Source organism: Astatotilapia calliptera, chromosome 9 (assembly GCF_964374335.1).
Source record: "Astatotilapia calliptera chromosome 9, fAstCal68.1, whole genome shotgun sequence".
NCBI classification, from domain to species: Eukaryota; Metazoa; Chordata; class Actinopteri; order Cichliformes; family Cichlidae; genus Astatotilapia; species Astatotilapia calliptera.
In genome coordinates, this window is record NC_137430.1 from 11,659,838 (window position 1) to 11,685,253 (window position 25,416).

The following is a 25,416-nucleotide window of genomic DNA, read 5'->3' on the forward strand; positions in this document are numbered from 1 at the left end:
TTCTAATAATTTTGGTTCTCTCTCCAGAAATGTACACCTTCACTGTAAATTTGAATGTATGCAATGAAAACCGAAATAGAAAACTGCATAAGAGAGCCCAGAGCAGGGGTGTCCAACTCCACGCCTCAAGGGCCAGTGTCCTCCAGGTTTTAGATATCACCCTGGGTCAACACACCTGAATCAAATGATCAGTTCATCATCAGGCCTCTGGTGAACTTCAAGACATACTGAGGAGGTAATCTAGCCATTTAAATCAGCTGTGTTGGATCAAGGACACATCTAAAACCTGCAGGACACCAGCCCCTGAGGCCTGGAGTTGGACACCCCTGGCCCAGAGTAATATTTACTTACTTTGCTTATTTGCTTTCCTTACTGGATTCCTAACTATAGCCTGAGCCGATATGAATGAACAACAATTCAGTTCAACGGTTACATAGATTTTATATTTGGAGATATCTAATCAGTGAGGGGTGTCTAGCATATTGGCGTGGTACTGAAACACTCACATGTTGCAGTTACACCATGAAAGGCAGTAGAACAACATCGGGTTAACATTGTACAGGAACATTTCAGAGCCTATAAGTGATTTACAAGGAGTGGATCAGAAGAAGCAAAGCCCAACCATCAGATCAGAGGCACACTAATCCCACCCGCAGATTGGACTGCTAATGATAATAATTTGAATGGCCCTCAGTGACAAATTATCTGCCCTTATTGGATGGGTAAGTCCTGATGCACCTTAAATATACACTGGCTCTTATCAAGAAAAAAATAATCTACTGTTGGTGTGAAGAGCTCATCTGCCCGCTTTTCTCCTCACTCACTTTTTTTTACAGTATTACTGTGGTTTCTTGTTATTTGTTTAAAAACATCTGTGAATAAGAGTGAAATTTTTTTTTGTTATAATCTTGAAAATTCTATTTTCAAATAACAAATTCATATTTGTAACACTGTAATACTATCATGCTATTTTTACCTATATTCATATTGCATGTGAAATTGGACAAAGAAAAACAGAGTTGAAAGCCACACATCAGAGCTGGTGCAGTGCAGTCGGTAACAAGCCTCATGACGATATTGTTAAATCACTCCAGCAGCTGAAAATAAATCAGTCTTATCCAGCTGTATGTAGTGAGTTGGTTCATTCACTGAGAAAACACCAGCTTGCTACTATTAATGTGCAACAAAGCTTACAAACGCTGCACACTCACAGATCTTGTCAGGTATAGAGCACAATGTAGAGGCCTCATTTTAACAATTCCCCTTGAATTAGATTTCACTCTTGACTTAATCTCTTTATTTGTGTGGAGAGGCTTTTTTTTGTCAAGGAGGTTGTGCATGATGTGGCTTAATCCTTCTGCCTGCATGGGCACAGACAGGCCTTTGATCAGCTCCTGTTTGATGAGAGATATCGACAGACCTCATCTGACACAGCGGACAGCAACCCTCCCTGCCCCCTCCTCCTGCACTTGTTGAGGTTGATGAGATTAAAAGGGGAGAAGATGGAAGCGTCAAATGTCGGGAAACATGGTAGTGGAAAAAAAAAATTGCGGTGGCACCAGCAACTGGCTGGACCTTGACTTGATTTATGAGCGTACTCTATTTCTTTTTATTTCTGTCTCTCCATCTCTCTCTCTTTCTGGGTGTTCCCCTTCACTCGCTTCCTATCTCATTGTGCATACACATGAGCAACACAAAATCAGAAATATGAGAGCACACATGCAAACAGGGAAAAATGCACACTCCACAGCCTGCCATCCTTTTGCAGAAGGTTAATAATGATCTCCTGTGTGACTTTCTGAGAGGTCACAATGGACTCTGAACAAAATAAGAGTTTGGCTTGTACATGAAGGCTTTTTCCCTATAGTTCAGTGTCCCCTTCGTGGCTGTGTGACATTTAGAAACACTAATAATGTGCTAATGATGCAGTATTTTCACAGAGCTGCCCCATGTCACCAGGTACTGCAGCTTTCTCTTGTTTGCCCTCTGAAAGAGTCAAACACTTAATTAATGTCTAATTTAACCTGAGACAAAAGGTGACAGAGGATGTGCTCATTTGATTTGATATACAGCGCGTTCCTCTTGTCACTATGGTGCCAAACGACTGACTGAAGAAGCAACTAAATGGTACATCCATTTTACTGAGAAATCCTGACTTCATTGCCAGTGAAAGATAATGATTATCATTCCGACTTTTACATGCTTGGGTTTTGAGTTAGCCTACTGAAAATGTTTACCCTATATATTTTATATTTAGATTCTCAGAAGAGTATGTATCTTCAAATTACAGACAGTTAAAAGGCAAATGAAGGAACACATGAGCAAATACTGAAAACCACACTGGAGTCAAAGCACCAGCTGCTGGTTTATAGAGCAATCACACAACTATTTAAGACTAGACAGTACAACCTGTCCACTGTAGGAATTCACTAGAAGAAAGGCTATAATTCTGTGGCACATACACTATAGTACATGGTGGTGTACAAGGCCTCAAAAGAACGTTATACAGAAATCAACACTCAAAGTCAACAACAAGGCCACTGTGCATGTTACCGTTAAGCAACATATGCCAAAGTGATGGAGTATCCATCTGTTTGTTCTCTCTGTGTAAAGCTCATGCCTTTATGTTTTTCAGTCATTGTTCCTCACTTCCTGTTTCGGTTTGGTACTCATTTGTCTTTATTTATTTCAGCTGTGCTTCATGTCCGCCAGCTTTGTCCACTTCCCTTCATTATTTTGTGTGTGTGGGGGTATTTATAGACCCTCTTAGGCCTGTTAGCTTTGTTAGCTTATCTTGTGTGTTTCCAGCCTGTTTCTACAAACTCAGTGCATTTGATTTACTTTCCTTCTGATGGATTTGTGTTTTATATCAGCTTGAATTAAATGTATGTTAACTTAACTTTTACTCCTTTTTGGAGGCCTTGTATTTAGATTAGATTAGATAAAACTTTATTAATCCCTCGGGCAGGTTCCTCCGGGAAATTCTGTAAAGAAAAAAAGCTTCACATGCACTGCGAGCAGGGTTTGAACCTGCGCGGGGAAACCCTATTGGATTTCAAGCCCAACACCTTAACCACTCGGCCATCACAGCAGAGCACTGGCTTGTTACAAAATTTTTAAAAAAGCAGGAAATTGCCAGTTGCAGCCCTTTTATGACGTGTAATACAAGACAGAATCAGTCTGAGTGTGATGAACAACGACAGTACATTTAATTATAAATAAAAACTAAAAAAAGGATTTTTTGTGCCAAAAATTAATATTTTCACCGTGTGCCGTTGTAATCATTAGAAGTGCTTCTCTTTGAGTCTGATGCACAGAACACACATTGTGGCAAAAGTGAGAGAGGCTGATGTGTTGTCAGAGCAAAATGCCCTCTGCTGAGAAAATAACCCTGCTTGAACCTCTCCTCACACACAGGAATGAAAGTGTAGTTGAAAGCTATTTTTTCCCAATTTGCTTCTGTTTAAGCAGATTGTCAACTGCTGAATACCAAAGCCTGGCTGCCCCTGACATTATTCATAGAGCAGTGGACCAGACTCACAGACTGCAGGAATTAGAAAATACTGAAAGAAATTCTATACAAAGAGCACTTCAGCCACGATCTACAAGGGCTGAAGGCCCTGGCTGTTTTTTTTTGTCCTCTTTCTCTTTAAGCCAGGAGTAATATTATGGGTTCAATTTAATATCTGAGAGGAGGGAGGGATCTGGATTTTCATAATCTTATGATAAGGAAAGGGATTAAGAATAAAGAAGGGATTAATTCGCTTGATCTGCCAATATGGTGGACCAACAATTCCCCCCCGATCCCGCCCCAGGAAGTGATATGTTCTCCCCTTGTACAAACCTAAGTATAACCCAGTTACTATTCTCTGAAGAAACTTAATTTGGACACATCAGATTTTCATAACTGGACCTCGTAACCTGGTAATATTCCAATACAATATTCACATAAGATATACTGTGGTCATGTGATACAGAACAGTTTACAAAACACAAGTACAGTAAGTTAGTATTAATCAGTGAACTGAGTGACACACTATTTATGTGGATATGTAATTATGTGTAAGTACAACCCAGTGATCCATCACAGCAGTTAGTGATATGGGATTTTTACCATAACGGCAGAAAACCTGAATGCAAGATCATAAGTAAGCTGTGTGTAGAAGTGCAAACAGCCACATGTAATTATCTCGTTTTGAACATAAATTTTTATCTAATCAGCTAGGCACAGCTGGTCTTGTCATGTGTTTCTCTACCTGCAGGCCTCTCTTGGACTGAAGCTGTCATCACATGCAGATTTTATGGCATATTTCTTCTCCTCTGCAGCTTTTGTGAGGTTTCTGTGAATTTAGTAGAACATGAACCAGTCATCCTCCTGCGGCAGGTTCTGGTTGAAGTGCCTCTCAAGCTTACAGTAGATCTCCCAGAGAGCAGAGCAATAACTTTGGGAATAATTACAACTAATAATAGTGCCATTGATGGGACGAGAACGTCAGAGAAGAATATGAATGGCAACAAAGGCCGCTACAACAATAACAACCTGACTGGCTTATATTCATGCTCCTGCCAGTACAGCCCAGTTTCTCAGCAATTTGTGATATAGTCCCAAACTTCAATCTTTTGATTTGTGTTGCTGGATGCAATATTTCATCAGTCTACTCTCATATATAAGCTGCAGATTAAAAAGCATAGAAGTCGGCATAAGGGGATTGGAGAGGTAGCGAAAGAGTACTTTATTGACACAAACCCAAGTGTGAGTTATGTATGTCACAGTTTTTCACATATATGTTATTCATTATAAATATGTCGCTTGGTTAAATGTGCACATTAAAAACCAATGGGTGCATTACTTTCAATTCATGTTGATAAACAGGAAAAAATAAACTACATTATGAACCGCCATTAGACTGGGACTGAAAAGATGTAAGTGAGATAGGTAGATCGCTTACTACTGATCAGAGATGGCAGCTAATGTCGTGATGAATTATTAAATTGGCAAAATTGGCAATCAATCATAGATAACAAGTCAGAAATGACTAAATGACTTATTTTTAAGATGCAGAGTTTAGTGAAACTGCAAGATAGAACATGTAAGGATATTATTGCAGTGCAATATTCAATACTAACCAAAACTTCATGCTTTATAAGTTTGTTTGCAGAAGATGAGATGCCAAAACTATTTATTTGCACGTATCACAGAGACATGGCTCAGTGGCTCAGAATGCCTGACCGAGTCCCAGTCAGAAGGCCTGAACGCACGCTTCAAGTTGTTTATACTCACCATCATATTTTCAGAAAATGTCAGGGAACTTCAGGGAGCATCAATGCCTGTGAGAGTAAAGCGACAGTTGTTTGTGTTCATATGGATCACGCCCTCCTAATAACACCTCATTGTTTAGCTTCTCTGTGTAGGCCATTGTGCTGCTGATCTTCTCAGTGATCAGTTTTGTGCCATCCAGCCTCTTCTACTCATTCTGATGACATCTTCTCCTGGCATCCACATAAATCAACAGTCCTATCTGCAACTATCACAACCACATTAGCCAAAAAATAAGACATGCTTTTTTTCAATTCAGTGCAATTTCCAGTAAACTGCATGTGCAAACCATAGTGAGCCAAGATTACATGATTCACGTCAGTTTTGCAGTGTTGCTACCATTACATTAAGGCCAGCCAGAAACATACCTGTGTCCATGCCTTTCAGTTATTACACTCACATTTTGCATCTTTAGTAAATGTCAACAGTAGTCTTTTTTAACCCCTAAAGATGCTTTAGTGCTGGCGCAGACAGTCAGGAAATCTGGTCCCAAGTCACAAAGCAGTGTTTTCTATAATATGTATAAACCATTCTGTACAGGGAGACAATCTTCTTAAAGCCTGGTACTTTATGAGCTTTATAATGGGCACTGATCTCGATCTGCAGTGGGGAGGGAAGATGAAGGTGATTAGAAGTTGATGCTCCCTCAGGCTTGGGATTATGGTAAATATACTGCCTGTCTTTGGGGATCATTAAAAAGAGCTTCCTCATCCCCTCCAAGTGACTGCTTATGTTACTGGACCCTTGGAGAAATAGCAAAACCAGTCACCACTGCTATCCAGTTTGAGGGAAATGGAGTGTATGGTGCATCAAAGTGCTGTTTTTAAATATCTATAAATGCTTGAGGCCGTATAAAATATGGGGAATTCATTGATATTTCATAGAAAAGCAGATATTTATTGTAAGGTTTATTTATCCAAATATTCCTTAAATAAAATAGATAAGTTATAATCCATCTGCAACTAAATATGGCTCGTTAAAAAATGAGTCATCATAAACCATTGCTACATGTGAAGAAGCTTGTGTTTACTTAGTCAGTCTGCTGGCAGAGAGACTTTAAGCCTCTCCATTCAAAATCAACATGTTAAAGCCCTCTGAGATATACAGGGTCAATAAGCGGACTCCTGCACTTACTGCAGCGGCAGTGAAGCTCCGTCACCCAGCACCACGGTTTGCCCTTTGGGAGGTCCAGGCGGAGGCTGTGCCAGCCTTCAAGTTTTTACATACTTCTCACCTTCAAGAGAGAAACTGCTGGAAAGGGTCTGACATGAGACAAAAAAAAGAAAAAAATATATATATATGTTGTGTCATCAGTAAACTCTTCTCACCAAGCCCTTTTGATGACATGCAGGAAGGTAAATATAAGACCAATTAAACTTTAATGAGCAGAAAACTCATATTCAGATGTCACTGATAAATATTCTGAAATATCTCATTGACAATTTGCTCCTTCAGTTGCTAATATCAAGCTTTTCATGGTGACATTTTTTGTGCAGCACAGAAGCTTGCTGGTTTTAAAAATTTAACTAAAAGACTGTTGTTGGCAAATTTTAACATTTGCTAGTTTCACTAACACCAGCTTTATACGGTGCTTAAAATTAAATTGATAATTATTCTGTATATAATAATAATAATTCTCCAATAAGAACATCTTACTTCTTGTTAGTTCTGAGGGTTAACTCAGTACTATGGTGCATCTGGAAGAAGACAAACGTCACCCTCGTCACCAAAATCCACCTGTACTGCACACTGGTATTGCCCATTCTTCTCTAAGGATCTGAGACCTGGGTCGTCCTCAAGTACCACCTCAACAAGCTCGAGGTCTTCCAAATGCCCTTTTTGTGTCAGATTGTCCGAGTGTCCCTCTGTGACAGTCTCAGCAACGGCGTGATACCTTGTCAATGTTACCAGCAGCCCTCGATGAAAGAGCTGACTCAGAAGCTGCAATGGTTTGGCGACATCTGCCGCATGAGCAACCATCGCCTGCCATATTGCCTTCTGCTGCAGCACCCAAGAAGACTTTGATCAACCAAATTGAAGGTGATCTTAGCAAGCAAAGGTCAAGGCAAAAGATCGCAAGGCCTGGAAATGCATTCTTATTCTCTTGTTCACCAAGATGGAAACCCCACGGCACCCACAGAGACGTATTGGCTTCGTGGACGACCTCCCCTGCCAACCGCCAGCTATGGAAAAAAGAAGAAGAAGAAAGAACTCAGTACTAAAGTAATGAAAGTAGTAAAGTAATGTGTGAGCTGTACTATTTAAATAGGGAACATCACATGGACTTCTGTGAAAAAATATTGGCACACTTTGGTTATGAAACAGGAACATGATTCAAAGCACACCAGCAAGTCCATCTCTGGATGGCTAAAAACAAAAGATAGTCTGGACTTGATATGACCTTAAACGGGTCATTCAGTCGAGTTAAAATAATACTATGAAGAAAAGTGGGCCAAAATTTCTTCCACAGCAATATGAAAGACTCCTTGGTAATTATTGCATCATCCTTGTTTGTATTTGATGATCTGAAACATGTGTGACAAATATACAAAAATAAATTAATTACTGTTTCAGTGTTTTCTCAAATACTAAATAAATTATTTATAATCTGTATAATGTTTATTTGTTCTTTAGTCATCACCTTGGATTGAACTCTTGATATTTATTTTTCACAGGAAAACCTTAGAAGTATTTTAGCTCATCAGAAGCTTTAGAACCTGGACTTTCAGCTGGAACACTTTGTATCTTTGCGTTTATGCAAATGAGTCTATAAGAGTTTCGTAAAACCAAGGGTGCTTCTTTTTTCCATCCCATATAGAAGGGGTTACAGTGTTGTATCTAAGTTTTCTAGCTGAAACTTTTCAGCGCTGCTGCACCCATTTCTGTTCTGGCTTGGTACAGAACAAGGCAAAAATAATCTTGAGAACATATGGGAAGATTATGGGCAGATGCAGGTGTAAACAGAACAGATACGCCCAGTCGCAAAGCTTGCCTTACATAACAGCACCCGTACACTTGTGTATGTATGCCACGCTCTGCATGTCCTTCTCACAAACACAGAGAGAGCTGAAAGGAGAAGATGAGAGATCCATCTATCTTTTAACAGATGTGATGAATATCAGTGCATGACCCACGCTCCTTCCTTGATACATCACTGCAGTGTGCTTGTCATCTTTGTTTTTCGCTTATTATTCTCGGAGAGAGAATCCACAGATTTGCCTCAGGTGCATTTTTCATTCTCCATTTCATTATTTGCTCAGATTAATACGAGCAATGGTATCAGCGGTGGCGTGGTCGGCTAAGCTGTGTCTAATAGGCTAGAGTCTAGACATACCCATACCAATTATCCACTGTAAATAGAATCCACGCTTTGGCTCAAGGCTTTGTTTATTCAATTCTATTCACTTCATATCCGCATGATTATAATTAAAGAAAATAAACACCTGCTTAGAAGGTAAAGGCTCAGAAATGTGCCGTCATTAGTGCAACCCCATGTAGGTGTGCACTAGTATATCAACTGTGGTAAATGTAAAGGTATACTTATGGAGCCATTATGTTGATATACAGTGAAAAGCAGCATCTTAATCACAAAAGTATGTTTAGTCATTTCAATACTGTATCCTTGGAAGTGCTCTGGTTTCATAAGCACATGTCTTAAGACGGATATTCAACAATAAAATCATTTTTATGCTTTTTGCAGGACATTATCTCTTAATGTCCTGCCAAAGATCTGGAGCATTGCTACACCTTTGGAACCACTGGCCTGATGCATGATCCAAATTAAACCAAGTTTTAACTGTCAGGGAGATGGAATTGGTTGACTGGTAAGTTAACCAAAATCATCACTGCGCCACCAATGTGCATGACAGTTGGTATGAGATGTTTACAGGATACAGTAAAATACAATTGTTACTGCTTTTTGTGGATTTAGACACAAATAGCTAATTTCCAACCCCCCTAGTACAAAAGACATAATTCAAAACTAACTAGTTTAGTTTGCTTTTCTTACATCTTTCTCACTGTTGCACATTGACTTTTTTTCTCTCCCTGGGAAATACAGAAACGGTATATTCCTCTTACAGACACATTTTGTGACAAACTGGACAGAAGTATTTTGCGTGTTTAGTGATTATTTGTTCAGCTTTTTTGAAAAGGTTCATTTGAAATGACCTACCACTTAAAAAATGTATGTATAAATATGTTTGCTCTTCTTCGACAGGTAGCTAGGTGCTGCAGTAATGCAACCACAACTTTCTGTCTGCACCATGAACACATCACAGGAATAAGAAAGAAATTGTTTAGGTGGCTGTGGGATGTCATTATTTCCTTATTACTGAGCAAATAACTCCGTGCCATCACTGGAAGCAGCACCAGGCTGAAGCATATGAAAAAATTTGCCTATTCAAAAGAAATAACCTGCCTATCAGATTTAATCACTCATTAACTGAAGGTGCTGGAAACCATTTGAGGTTTGTGTTGATATGCAGTTTGTTTTTTTGCCAAACCTGGTGCTGTTTCCAGTGATGACATCAAGCTATTGGACAAACATCTCTGTTTTGGTCTTGTCTGCCCAAAGGACATGGTTGCAGAAGTCTTGTGGTTTGTTGCAAGATGCAACTTCACAAAACTAAACCAAGCTGTCATGTTCTTTTTATAGAGAAGAGGCCTTCTCCTGACAAACGTTCCACACAAGCCATATTTGTTCAGTAATTTGTGTAATTGCCCTGTCATGAACTTTTAACATTTAACATGCTAAGCATGGCACGGCTGCTTTGTTCAGAAGACGAATTTGTTCAGAAGACGAATTTGTTCGGACATCCATTTCTGGGAAGAACGTTGTATGGTGCTAACACACACCCAAATACTCTAAAACCGCAGAACCTGGCTGGTACTTACAATCCTAATTCCTCATAAACAGTAAGAGTGTAAAACAGTCCGGATTTACATGATTGTAGCTCTAGTATATGCATTTTATGTATTCTATAGTACAGGTTATGAAAAATGTAATTGGAAATCAATAAGATCTAGACACTGAAATAAGTCCAATACAGTATATTTTTTATTCATGATCAAAAATCATAGAATTAGAGTTCAACAACAAAATAACAACAAAAATGCTTCTTTGAGGGAATGTGTCACCTGTGAAATAAGTTTATCTTAACCCAGTCCATTCTCTTTTTAAGTAAAAGGTAATGAAAATACAACTCCAAGATAAAAGTAGCCAAATAAAATAGCCTTTTGTAGGATTTGAAGTTTAGTCTCTTGAGCTTTATTCTCTAAGTACCTGGATTAAACAGTCAGGTATTTATACCACTGCCAACCTTCTTCCCTCCTAATGAGAACTTTATTGCTCCATTAAACTGGAAGCACTGTAAAAACAACACAGGTCAATAGATACAATATTGTTACAATTTCACAAACTACTGTCAAACTGGGTAACAGGAGTTGTTCATATGAATGCACACACAGGTACCCACACACTCACATAACACATATTCATGAAAACATGTCAGTGGATTATGTTTTCAGGCCAAACCGTGAGATAATTTTTGCAATAGTGCTCTGAGAGGTTATTTTTGCCTTTTAACGTTAAGTATGAGGAGGACATTTTTTCATCAAGCAGCTTTAGTGATCAAAAAAAGCTCTAAAATAGGATTTTTTGATGCTTTGTTTTAAGTTTCACTAGTAAAACACAATTAAAACAATACTTAATGTTAAAAAAGAACAAATAAATTAACCTTAATTTGATGTCCAGTCATTATCTTAGGTCAACCCTCTGGCAGTGCTGATTGTTTGATGAGAGGACTAGTTTTCTAATAGACTGATTTAAGAAAATTAACCATACCTTAGTCAGTTACAACTTAAGATCCCAAAATATTAATTATGAGACGGTACACAGCTGTCAGAATCCAAAAATGAGTTACAGACTTTTTAAGAAATGGGCTTACAAAGACAATGCAGCTGTGAGTGACAGACATACCTTCACCTTGTCATGTCGTCATGCTCGCCCACTGGTGTAACAAGACATTTGCTTACCACGCAAAAAAGAAAGAAGTCGGAAGTACTCAGCCACCAACTTGAAGTCATCACTGGCGCAGCGGTACATCGCAAGTGACACAAAGTCAGAACTTAAAATCTCAGTATAGACAGGGCTAAATCTTTCATGAATTTATCATGTCTTATTCATTACAACTCTCTATCTACCGTTTTTTTTAACGGATCTGCAACTGACGCGAGAGGTCCTTGGTGTGTGACCTTGTGGATGGAGGTAAAGTTTGAAAGTGCAGAGCTTACTCACCGGTGCTGTTGACTGGATTTTCCTACAACACGCCACACTAGCCTTCCATTAACTTAAACCCCCACGGATCGCCATTTGGCGTTTTCTACCTTTAAAACCCGGAGAGCAGCCAAATGGCTTTTAGCTAGGCTTTAGCTTCAGCCAAGTGGAAGCTAAATTGGCTAGTCATTCATATGTAAATTGGGTCGTTATCTGGGAATTCTGGAGGGAGGGGAGTGGGGGTGTGTGATTGAGGGCGTGGGGGAGCTGCTAAAAGCTGTGCACTTCCTTTTGTGTTTCATCTTGATGCATTCTCAATCATCCAGGGAAATAAATCTCCAAAAGTCACCAACTTGGAGTGTTTCAGTTTGCCATCTTAGGGAGAAATCAACACACATGGGTGTATGTCCTTTGTTGCTGAGATTTATTGATAAAAACAGTACAAAAAACCAACCATTTGTACACATATTTACAAATGGCCTGCTGAGTGGTGCATGGAGCATGTTCATTGGTTCATGGACCTCCCTGAACTAATGGCATTTATTGCAATTGTCATCTTGCGGGGGATTAACAGGGTTCCATCTCTAAATGACTGCTGGTGGGCAAACCTGGGAAACCCACAGATAATTGGAACTATGGCACGAATCATGTTATAAAACACGGCGACTGGCCAGCGCCGTGTTCCTCTGCGGACAGTGTACTCCCGAACCATCTGGTCCATCACATCCACGCCACACTTTGTTTTGTTGTAAAGGGAGACAGTGTTTGGCATCCTTTTGGTGGTGTTATCAGTCTGAACCACGCTGTGCATGCTGCTAAGAATATAGACTGTCTTCTTCCGTTTGGCCGCATACGCCGTCAGCGTGGCAGCAGAGGTTGAAAACACCTAAGAAATAAGATAAATTGTTATTTCCATAGCCCTTTTACACACAATGAAACACATAAACATAGAACCACAAAAGACCTGTAACATACCTGAGTGGTGAATTCATTGAGATCTGTCTGTCTAGTGGATTGAGGAATTTCCCTGCGAATCCTGTTGACTGTGCCGAGGATGGTGGTTTTCCGTCTAAGAAGTTTTTGTGCAAGTGAAAGCGATGTGAAAAAATTGTCCGTGGTAACATTTCTGCCCTTGTCTAGGAATGGTTCCATCAGCCTCATTACTACATTTTCAGAAAGTCTCTCCCCAGTGGGACGATTGGGGTCCTTGCCAAGATATGGGAAGACATTGCAAATGTACTTGGATTTTAGGTCGCAAGCCACCCAAAACTTGATCCCAAACTTGTCAGGTTTACTTGCAATATACTGCAGGAAACAGCACCGAGTCTTTGATGGGAAAAGCTGTTCATCAAGGGTGATATGTAGACCAGGGTTGTAGCACGTGATGCAGTTGGTGACAAATGATCCCCACACACTGGAAATTGCAGCGAACTTGTCAGTCTTTGCTCGATCACAGCGGGTGGACTTGTCATCAAAGCGTAGGTGTTGCATGATGTTTTGGAAGCGGTTTCGTGCCATAGTTCCAATTATCTGTGGGTTTCCCAGGTTTGCTGACCAGCAGTCATTTACAGATGGAACCCTGTAAACCCCCCGCAAGATCACAATTGCAATAAATGCCATTAGTTCAGGGAGGTCCATGAACCAATCAACATGCTCCGTTTGCTGTGCATGTTGAATAGTCCATTCTTGAATGCTACGAAGCATGTCAAGAGTGATGAAACACAGGAAGCTCTGAAGGCGACTCGAGATACTTCTCCTGGCCTTAGCCGTTGGCTCTCCATCTGCAGCGTACGCTTCTATTGGGGTGAAAGGGAGACAGGTCCCCACATGTTCTTCACGCCACACTGTGCCATCTTTCGGTGTCTCAGTCCCCAAACAAGCTCTCTTTTTCGGTGGAGAAGCAGTCTCCTCATCTGCAGTGTGAACAAATTCAAACTGTGAGCAAAATGGGAAGGTCAAACAAAATCACAAATGCATGCATAGATACTAATTATAATTCCAGTATCTCCTCCTCTGTATCAGAATAATGTCTGAAATATCTTACTCACTAACTACATCCACTTACTTGTTTGAAATGAAAAAGGAAATAACATGAAATGAAACTAACCGGAAGACTGATCAGACAGCTCTGAGTCCGAATCCGGCTGAACTTCTAGGTCTTCTCCATCCGAAAAAGTAGTAGAAACTGCTAGTTCATAACATTTTCAAGCGACAGTGTGTAACAGCCTATATGGCAGTTTGTGATATAATCTATTGATTCATGCAGCTGGATACAGAAATGTTCAACTTCTTCTAGTTCTTCAACATGAATCCCCCAACAACATTTACATAAAGGAACAAGTTGCATTCAGTTTTGTGCTGGAAACATTATCAACTCCAACATGTCACACATCATTTATTGACACTCTGAAGCACAGTATAGTACAGCTGAAGTGTTCAATGAAGAGTTCCCCCTTTCTGCTTGGGGTGGAACAGCAAGCTCAACCTTTGTGTGGGTTCTTTGTTGTTAAGGTTTTTTAGCTTGCCACAATATATTAAATACATTACTTGCAGATTTGAACATAATGAAACAAAGTAATTTTGCTGTGTCCTTAAACATGTGAAGAAAAAAGATGTTTTTCATGACTATTTCACAAATTGTTATGAGACTGGGCTGATTTTAGGTTTGCAAGACTCTCTGCCCTTTGAGTCAATGACTTATCCCTTTTTATTTTATTTAGTTTTAACTTGAAAAAAAAACAGCTCTCTTTCACCCAGTTAAATTGATTCCTTGCTTGTGCGACGCCTCGAAGTCAAGCCTCTAGCAAAAGACAGTAAGGGCCAAACATATCCAGCATGATCACAAAGGCACACGTGACTGTCACCGAACACTAAATATTTCTTCACCAGTGTTTTTCAGAATGCAAACAAATGCTTTAAATTCCTCCTTTGAAAACGTCTGAGTGAAGCACTGCCGCATTGAGAGCTGCACCCTGCGTGGGCCTTTCACTTATTCTCACTCTCTCTTTGCTACCCAGTCTTTCATTATCTATGTGAAAATGTCAAATCCCTCAGCTCTGCAGGAGGAATTTATGCCACACATGGCACCGGCTCATCAAGAATCATGACCCACGCTAAATTGTTAACCTAATTTTAGGTTCACGTTTCTGGCCATACAGGTCATTTCCACATTCTAAATAGGAAGATAAAGTAAACATTATAAACAGTGCTATCTTATTGTTATTTTGTTCTTCAGAGTTTTGCACCCTATTTCAGCTGCTGGAATCATAAACCAGGCAGGGGCAAACTTGACCTTTGGTTCTGAAATTGGAGAAGTTAGTCTATGACTACAAAGGGACCTAATTCCTCTTATTCCCTTTAATAGAGTCTGAGAGACAAAAAGTGACAAAGCCAGCTGAGCACAGACTAGAGCAAGACAAAGTTTTCTAAAGTACTGTCCTTTTCAAAGAGTCTGCTTTTACTAATATACATAAAACACATGTATTGTTAAAGAGAGCAGTATGAAAAAAAGAGACAGTGACAGTGTAATATGATGAAGACCTGTGTTATATGTCTAAATAAACTGTGGACTCAATTTAATAAACTATCAGCTCTGATCATTTTCTAATTGTGGATGTTGGTTTACGTGCCAGCAGTGCATGCACAATGCTTTTGACTTGCAGTAATTCACTTCTTCTAAGCAGTAGTTTCTTCTGTACTTAAAAATAAAATACATCACTCAGCTCAGTAAGAGTCAGTGTAATGTAGTTGTCATTTACAGTCGCACTGTCCTCGCCTCCTCAGCTCTCTGTTTCACCAATTCCTCTATTGTACGTCTATTCCAGAAATCCCACTGTGTGCACACCAGTGCTGGTCAAATTACTTGAAAAAAGTAATCAGTAACTAATTACTGATTACTTATTTTCAAAAGTAATTAATTACTTAGTTACATTTTAAAAACACAATTTACAACCTGAATAGGTGAAAATAGATCTTTCAGCCCAATTCTACTTTTTCTGCATAATCCATCATACAAAATGTAATCAAATGGAAAAGTCTCTTTTTAAAACTTGTTTTATTAGTTTTAATCTTTTAACTTTATGCATCAAGCAAACATTTAATTATATGCAACATTCTCTGACTGGAAGAAATTTGTTTAATATTTAAACCTATTTTCTGCACATTCCAGCACATAAAATATTTTTTTTGTGTGTGTTTACACTCACTCTTTTAAAGATGCAAGTAAAACACAGCAGAAAATAAATAAAATCAAAGACTAGCGGTCCTTTTGCTCTATTTTCACCTGTAAAGCAGGAGTGGGGTAGGCAGAGGTTTTCCCTGGTGCAGGTGTGCCGCGGCGGTCAGTTGAAGAATCCACGATTTTCTCTGTGAATTTCCCATTGCGTGGTAGCGCACTCGGTGCTTGCTTGGAAGTTTAGGGGTTTTTTTTCGCTGTAAAAAGAAGTTTTCTTCCCACGCACAACGGACACTAATGCTTTTGTCACTTGTTATGGAATCAAGCTCAAAATAAGGTCAGTACTGCCACGCTTTAAACGCTGCACGCTCATACTCTCTCCGCACTCGATATATTATCCATTGTTGATCTGCAGACAGCTGTTGTCACGGACGTTGCACTTGCTTACGTCACTGTCATGAGACATTCTCGCAAAAAAATCACGGTTTCAGTAACGCAGTAACGCAGCGTTCCTACGGGAAAGTAACAGTAATCTAATTACCGTTTTTGCAATAGTAATCCCTTACTTTACTCGTTACTTGAAAAAAGTAATCGGATTACAGTAACGCGTTACTGCCCATCTCTGGTGCACACACAGAGCAGAGTTAAAGGGAGAAAGGCAAAGTGAGCACTACTGACATTGTCGAGACCTAGTTACATTACTGTAATTACATCAAATTGGTCTTAATCTGTCCAAAGCCAAAGATGGATAGAGGTCTCCCCCAAACTTCTAACAGGTCAAAAGATCTGTGTTTTTAAATGTACCAAACCAGAGAAAGGACAACAGAGGAGACTGCCATTGTCTGTACCCTAGACTTTGCCACTGTGTCAAGCATCTCCCTGTATAATCAGAGTAAACAATGTGATGCAATACAACATCCTTGCAGCAACTCCTGACACTTAACTGCAATTTCGCTGCTCAGGGCAGTTCACTCGTGCATGTGACAGAAATACACTCGTTGAATCACTGAAGAGATTCGTTCTTCAGAGGTGTAGTGGTCAAATTGTCCCTGTCATTAACTGCAGACACAAAGACACTAAATACACATCCCAAAAGAAACTCTTCTTAATGTTTAGAAATGATTGGAAAAGAACTCAAACGGTTGTCTGTCTTTTGTCGTGGTTATTTTTGGCATGCTCCCAGGCTTTCTCCAGACCTCTCTCATTCCAGTGTGTTCATTCTGTTAAAGCTTCTGGCATATGGCATCATTTGATTTCAGTGTTGTAACACTATGATGTGTCATGGCAATAATGGCTTTTCAAGTTGTCACACCTGTAAACGATCACATGGTGTTACATATAAACTGCAACCTGCAGGGTATATTTTTCTTTTAATTCATAAATAGTATTTCATGGAACTGAACATCTTAAAAGCTCATTTATGATTTTTGACAGTATGTTTTTTGAGATATATATGCTAAAGTTCTAATGAGTAAGTGTGCACTTTGTTTGTGTTCTGTGCAGTAGTAGGTGGTAGTAAGTCCTTGTGTGGTTTCACATGCTTAAGATTTGTGGGACATAAACTCCATCCAAAATGTCTGGCACTAATTTGAGAAATTAGGGTTATATTCCTGAAGATCTCTTCAGTTCTTGGGGGAAACCAGGGCTGAATTTCAGGAATGTTTAGGAATACCTTTTCATATGGGTGCTGCTGGGAGCAATACTGCTTTGCTTTAATCAAATATTTTAAATACGCTACTCACCACACACCCAAGTAATGATTAGGTATAGCCTGTGGAATTTGCCTACACCTTCTCAGTGAGTCCAAAACACTGAAAGAAATCCAGTTCCATCAAAATAGTCCCTTGTCAGTTTCAGGAGCTTTCTGAGCCAACACATATGGAGCACACTGGAGACTGCTAGCAGGCATTACTGAAGCACTCTTCAGGTGCCTCTGATTGTATATAGTCCGACACATTACAGGTCATTAGGACGACCAGGAAGATGTTCAACAGGTGGCAGCTCAGAATTAGGCAACTTCTGACACTTACCATATGACACCTTTGAGCTTACTATGGTATCTTTATCAGTCTGGGAATCACGACTCACTACTTTGGTCAAGCAAAGACCTTTCAGCTTGGAGCGTGCTTGCTGCTTAAGTTTTAATTTCAATGCCTAGCAACAAGGTAGCAAGGTTGGTAGCAGAAGAAACAAAGTTGAGCCTTGGGTCTTGAACCCACAACACTCCCAACCTTCGTAACTGTTGCGCTGCTAGCTCTTCAAGGTAGAGTATGGTGAGAGGGGAGGTCATATTTTGCTGCATTTATGATGTAAGACCAGCATACTGAGTATAGCGAATCATACATTAAACAGTCTATACAAACTTACACCTATTCTTAACTACATAAAACATTACTGGCAGTTTTAGATTGCTAACAGATGCAGATACACTGCTTGGTCACGTTCTTTGGTGCTTTGGTACTCACTAGGAAATTAGTGAGTACCAAATCTCAGAAAAAGAAGTGTTCAATAACAGCTGATTCTCACATTTGTTTCTATTACTGGTTTCTTAGGTATTAATATTTTAGCAGTAAAGGACACTTTTGTTATTTCCAAAAACTGAAGAACCAACTTCACATTACTGGTCAGTAAACTAAAATTAACTAACTGGTTTGCTTCACATCATGCACTAATTTCTCATTGGTATTTCTCCTGATCCTTGTGGTCTCTTTATATTTTTGACATATTTAGAGTCTAAACTTCTGTTTGCATCTTTCTGAATGCTGATATTTTTAAACTTGTGCAAACTTTATTGCAAAAAAGACTTTTTTTTTAAATAAAAAAATTTGTTTTTGCTTCATTGCTTCAGTTTTATTGCTTCATTGTCATACGAGTTCTATCCTGCAAGCTGTAGCCAGCATCAATTTTATAATGTGAAGAGTTACTTAACCTGTTAAGCCCCCAGCGGTTTCTGAACTTCCTGCTCGAAAATGAAATGCCCAAAATAAATGGAGTATTTCTCTAGTATTTGTGTGCAATTACAAACTCTGTGTATAAATCTTGGTATTAAGATAAAGCTAACACTTGTGAGATTTCATCAGAGGTGTAAATAGTACTTTAAATGTTACTATGTCAAAGTTACTGTGACTCAAACATAGAAAAAATTAGAATTTTTATTTTCTTCGCCTAATTTTTAAAAGTATTTTATAGCATATAATGCCTTTGAAAATGCACACATTTAAATCCAGAAAACCACGTAACTGCTCTTTTAACTGTTTGATGTGTCTACTTTGTTTGGTGGTTGTAGAAATGGTTTATATGAGATTTTAGCTGAGATTCAGAGGTTTCTCTGGATACTACACGTCAGGATTTATATTTCTGACCCCGTGTTATATTTAAACATGATTTCCTCCCTTTTGTGCCCATCTTTGGGTGCGTGGATGCTTAAGAGGTTGACCCTTCACATTAAGACAGATTTTTCTTTTTTAATTTAACCAAACCATAATTTTCCTTCTACTGCTCCTGACACAAAAGCAAACCACAGTCTCCTGGATCCCAGACTTTTGTTTTCATAAAAGAGGGCTGTTATCTTCCATGTCCAATATTGCAGTAGCACAAGTGTCAAAGCAGTGACACCTTGGTCACTTCGCTGAGACGCTAGCTGTATTGGACAGAACTAAAAAAATTGACACCCTCGGATAAAAACATGTTTGTTTTTTTTCCTGTGCGTGATCTTCTCCCTGGATGTAGTCTCTGCTTGTGATCCCACACGACCTGCAGCTGGCACACCTGTTGGTTATTATTTCGACATCTCTTGCGGTAAAACAACCCCAGGGTTTCCACCAGTCTTCTCCACATCATTCACTCACCTAAAGTGGTGGCTAGCAGCTTTCAGGACAATCTTCATATTAACTTGGTCTGAACCTGCTTGTGTTATTGTTTTGTTTTCTTTCTGCATCATGCGGTAGCCAGCTTGCTTCGTTCACCACACACCAACATGTTGAGCCACACATCATTCCAAGTACCTGCTTGCCCATTCTTCAACATCTTCTGATTCATTCACTCACAGCTCACTCATTATGAGCTGCTTCCCTCCTGTTCAAGCCTACTACAGTGGCACCACCTCCTACATCCACCTTGAGCCCATCCATCACTTCAAATGATGCTAGTTTTGCAATCAATCTTTTAAATTGTCCCCCATGTCAGCGTGCAGCGTAGACGTCCAGTCATTCTTGTGCAAAAAATGTAAAAATCTGGTGGAGAGAAGGAAAAATGTTGGGAACACAGTCAAATTACTTCTGGCTTTGATGTATGTATGTGCTAACATAACGTTATAATTAGAAGTTAATCAGTGTTTTAATAATAACATTATATTTTTCACTAAAAAGAGGCTAGCTGTTGATGTTTGACGATTGTTGTCTCTTTTTTAAGTTCAAAAGATTTTTTCAGCAGCGTGTCAAGGTGTCTAACAAGACACTGTTTACCTGCCTTAAACCATGTTGCCTCTTTACTGCCTATCACAGCTGACAGAATTAAGAAATTAGTCGTCTTAGTAAAAAGAAAAAAATCTTATAGTAACTCCTTTAAACCCTGATGAAATATATCTGCTATTGCTCAGTATGGAATCCTGGTTATAGACGATAAATTGGAAATTTTATTTTTCAACATCATTATTATGCTGTTTAGTTCACTGCACTTACGCCTTGTAGATAAAAGTGTTGTCATCCAGGAAGACATTGCAATTAGTGGAGAAATGTGTCATGGGAAGAAAGTGGTAACTCAGAAACATCATGATAATGATGATCAGAATTATACCAGCATACTAAAGAGGAAGTGCATAGTCCCATGCCACATTTGTGGCAATAACATACTGACTCAATTAATTACCATAAATCATTCGCATTTGCTATGCTGTTTCTCTTTTCCTCCTGTCACAGTTAGTTATTGACTTTTTAATGTTTGTTTTTATGAAACAAATGGAAAGCTACTACAGTGTTTAGTGCTTGTCCATATCTCAAACTCTGAGCAAAGGCCACTGGCTCAATGGCTTGTGTCTTTTGTTTGGGCCTCTAATAGATGTCAACATTTTCAATAAAAACTATTTGGTGATGCTAATGACATATGCAAGAATAGAGACACTCAAATGCATCACACTGTCTGCATGCTGTGCTTGGCACCAAACTACTATATGGTTACATTATGTTGATGAAAGGAGGGAAACATGCTTATAATTCTCTGACTATACCATTCAGTAATTCGGCTAATGAGCCACAGAACAGTGTGCCCTTTAGTGAAGCTCCACATAAAAGAAAACTCCCGCAAAAAATGAATATGCACATGACCTTTATTATTATATTCTTTTAGATTTCGTCACGTAAAAAGTGAGGTGAATCTCAGTTCAGTTTAGCTATATTTGTAAAAAAAACGATTTGCCATGTGGACATTTGCGTATGTAATGTTCATAATTTTTCTCTGCCTTATCGTCAGTGGACCTATTCATGGATTAGTTGTTGCGTTGCACAGACCTCTTTTTCATGTTCACTTGTGTTGGTGTTTAAGAATATATATAATTTAGCAGTCATTTTCCCATATAGTTTGACCTTTATGAATTATGTTTCATGTAGACGATGGACATGGTCTTCCCATTAAGTTGGACTCCGGCCTAAGGCTGGACTGTAGCCTTGAATTTTCACACAGTCTAGTGACATTGTGCTGCTATCTACAGCACGTGTGTACCCTACGGCCTTCATGAGTGACATTCTATTGCATTTCACAAGAGTAAAATATGCCAATGTATTTGTCAGCATGTCTGTGTTTGGCCTTTTGAATAAGTCCCCTTTGTAGATACATATTTCCTAAGGATACGAGTGCTTTCATAGTCAATCAGCAATGCCCTCACTACAACAGTGTGATAGTATTCATGTGGCCATGTCCACAGTTAGTAATGGAATCAAACTAAATTAAAGTCTCAGATGAAAACAGATTTAACTCCAGTTATTTTAGATATAGAATGAAATGTGTGTTTGTGTGTGTGTGTGTGAGTGTGTGTGCGTGTGTGTGTGTGTGTGTGTGTGTGTGTGTGTGTGTGTGTGTGTGTGTGTATGCGTGTGTGTGTGAGAGAGAGAGAGAGAGAGAGAGAGAGAGAATAATATGGAAATATTTGTTTGTTTGGTTATGTTTTTTACTACATAATTATTATAATAGTTGGCAGTTTTGCATACAATATTTGGGAACTATTTGAAGGGCATCAGTGTGTGGGAACAGCAGCTCCAAAAAGACACTTTCTGAATTGAGAAACTCATATTTCTGTTGAATTTATGAATGCCAGAGTAATCTACTGCCCTCACAGATGGGCTGAGATTGCACAATACTTTAAGCTGAAAACACTACAGGCTGACGGTTCATCAACAAAGTAGGAAGTCCTCAAACTAAGTTTGCCACTCACGGTTCAGCTAGTGTCATGGTAATCAGTTTTGTATTCTGGTGAGTGAAATATGATGTATGAGCATCTGCTTTCCAAATGAGTTTACACTGAAGTCAGGGCCTGATATCTCTGGGCAAAGATAATCATTTCTTGTTCTGTCTTTTAAGCTGTGAGATGGAAGAAGGTGCAGCAGAGGTGGGAGAGCCAGATGGATATTACGCTGACTTTTGAGGAATGGAAGGCAAACAAAAGGGTAACTGGGGATGAAAGCAAACTCAATCTTCCATTCCCGAGCTCCCCCCCCCCCCTATATCTGCCATGGCTTTCCTGTGTACTGTCCTAAAGACAGCAGGCTGGTAAACTGAGAGGTGAAGAACAGACACTCCAGTGACATTTTTACTTACACGTGTAGTATTGCATCACGTGCAAGTTGCAAAATAGCCGTACAAAAGATGGGCAACGGATAAAGAGAGGGAGAGTCAGAAAAGTGACGTTTGTAGCACTGCTACTCTATTTATCCTTCCAAATATAGACAGCTTTGTCGAGGATGTTTGTCTGAGGCCATTCAAATGCCTGAATTGTTGTTATTCTTAAAATTGAGCTTTATTGATGTCAATTAACTCAAGTAGATGTGAGAGGGAGAAGATATACCATGTTAAAATGTCCAACTTTACAACAGAAACAAACGTGTTAACAGAACACATTTAATTTTCAAAGCCATTTCTTCCTTTAACATTTCTTTTATTAATCAGCCTTTATATAATTATACATTGATTAGATGTTTTTTTATTAAGTAATAGTTCTTTTGACTGAGCTAACTGTGATACATACACTCATTGGATAACAACTTGGTAACCACAAGTCATTTGGTGAGCCCAGGAGCATAGTGTGCCACATCGACAAAATCTTGCTCATCTTTTATTGAATATGACCAAAAATGAGTGACTGAGTCTATAAACTCACCAGGAAAGTGTTTAAGTCAAGTCAAGGGTCAAGTCAGAGAGACATTTTTCACAGATGTCTATAGGACCAGACTTTTTGCAGACATAGAAAAAGACTTTGTCTTATTTTTGTATATATTTCTCATGTTTGCTATTTATTCCTACTGTCTACTATTTATATTTTATTCTGGCACAGCTGGTGTGGAGCTCCTAGAATTTCGTTGTACATGTGCAATGACCATAAAGTGCAATTCTATTGTATTCTGTTTTATTCTATAACTATCAGCCATGGTTGTAATTAAAAATAACTGTTAAATGTTTAAGGCCCTTTAGGTGCCAGCTTCACTTTTCAGATTAAGAAATCACATCAATGTTTTATACTGTCTGTGCTGAAAACTCCACCCTCCCATCTAAACAAAACAATGTTCTTATGTAAGCCATATATACTTTATGGCACAAGGTTGCTTTCCATGACTGGAATGGAGGCCAAGTGTAAATAGAAAGGTTATCAAAACTGTTTCACAAAGTTCATGTAAATGAAATAGCTTAGACATCATATACATGAACTCTTCACAGACAGAGAAGTAAGAAAACAGCATAAATCTAATGTACTTTTGTTTACCTGATAGGTTTTATAGGACTGAGCAAGGCACATTTTTGTGAAATGTTTGATGTTAAGAGACAGCAAGACTTTCAAAGTTGTCTGTCTGGTCAAACTCTGTAACCAGGCAACACGGGTCTTGTGAGGGAGGTAACCAAGAACTAAGAGTCTTGTTTCTCTGCAGAGATGAAAAAAGACTTTAACAAAAACAAGCATCAATGCAGAAATTCATCAATCAGGCCTTCATTGTTCTGTGAACAGATAAAAAAAAAAAGAACATACATATGGCAGTTCTTTGGTCGGTTTGCTGTTGGAAGTAAAATATTGTTTCAGTGGCAGGGGCCTTGAAAAAAAGTCAAGTATAATTTTGTCTTAAATAAAAGAGTATTCTAAAGTACACCTTATCTCAGCTTTAACAAAAACAGTTAATTTAGTATTTTCGAAAGCATCGGACAAAAGTATTGCAGCCTCCAGAGTAAGTCTGCCACTATCTCATGCACAGCCCATGTTTTATTGATCATGTGGTGGTACGCTTTTTGACAAATGCCCTGTGTGAGTTCTCTGGATACAGAAAGACTTCAGTGCTCAGTTGACTGTTTAATATTGCATTGTGATCAACCGTTTTTCAGCCACCATGATTCAAGGGACCAGCCACAATTGTGGTTAAGTTGTGAATTAATCTATTCTGCTGCCCTCAGACATGAATGCAAAATCCCATCAGTATGTGAAGTCAACTTTGTATCCATTTTCCTATTGTGGTTGTGAGAGGTCCATATGTCAGAACAACACTGCTTTCTGAAATTGGTAACACATTACAATTTTCATCATTAATAAATTGCTAACTGAATTCAGCTTTAGCAGATAATTACATTACTGAGAGAAATAAACAAGAGAGAAAAGCCAATCAGCTGATCATTGATCAGTTTCATGATTGAAGTAGAAACAGGAGAGGGAGGGGGAGAGAATTATTTATACCTTTTTTTCATCCAAATAAAAGTCTCACTTTTTGTTAGCATCCATCAGCTCTGTGCGTCTGCTTTTGGGTCCACACTCTCCTCACTCCCCGCCGTCTGCCTCTCTAGACGTGACAGAAGTATAATATGGTAAAAAAAAACCTAAAAACAAACAAACAAACATTTAAGCAATGTAGTCTAAATGTTTAACATTGCTTTTCAGTTGCTACACTTAAGGTTTTTTACAATAAAACTTACATCATGAAAAACAGCAGATTCTACTTTCTCTTCAACTTTCCATTCCAGATTTTGTCAAAAATCCAGAAACACCCATTGTGCTGATTTCCTTATCTTGCTGTTATTGTAATGTGTAGGCAGTATTTTCATTGAGTCAAATGGCAATTGATAACAATGTAATTCAAGCAATTACTAATAAATTGCCTTCAAAATATACATTATTTGATTCTATTCAGAAACAGTTTTATCAATCCTGAAAAACTGTGTCGTGTCCTGTGATGAAATGGGGTTTGGCTTAGGTGAGTTATGGTCATATTTCTTCTCTGCTAAGTTAATCTCTCTCGGCGGATGAGAGGATAGTCAGGGCAGAAACATTTTAATTTGGAGATGGTACAGTAGCAACATTGTTTTAATGTTTTCAGGGCTTTACAGGAAAATCTTCCTCTAAGCTTCAGCCACAAAACAAAGCTATTCCTTTGATTTTGAATTACAGTAAAAGCCTTCTTCCTGTAT

At 38.8% G+C, this 25,416-nt stretch overlaps 1 non-coding gene across 1 annotated transcript; it reads right to left on the reverse strand.

Moving 5' to 3' along the window:
- Positions 1-3,009: 3,009 nt before the first annotated feature.
- Positions 3,010-3,091, reverse strand: trnas-uga (transfer RNA serine (anticodon UGA)). Its single transcript has one exon. It is a non-coding gene; the product is annotated as a tRNA-Ser (tRNA).
- Between the last annotated feature and the right edge of the window lie 22,325 nt (positions 3,092-25,416).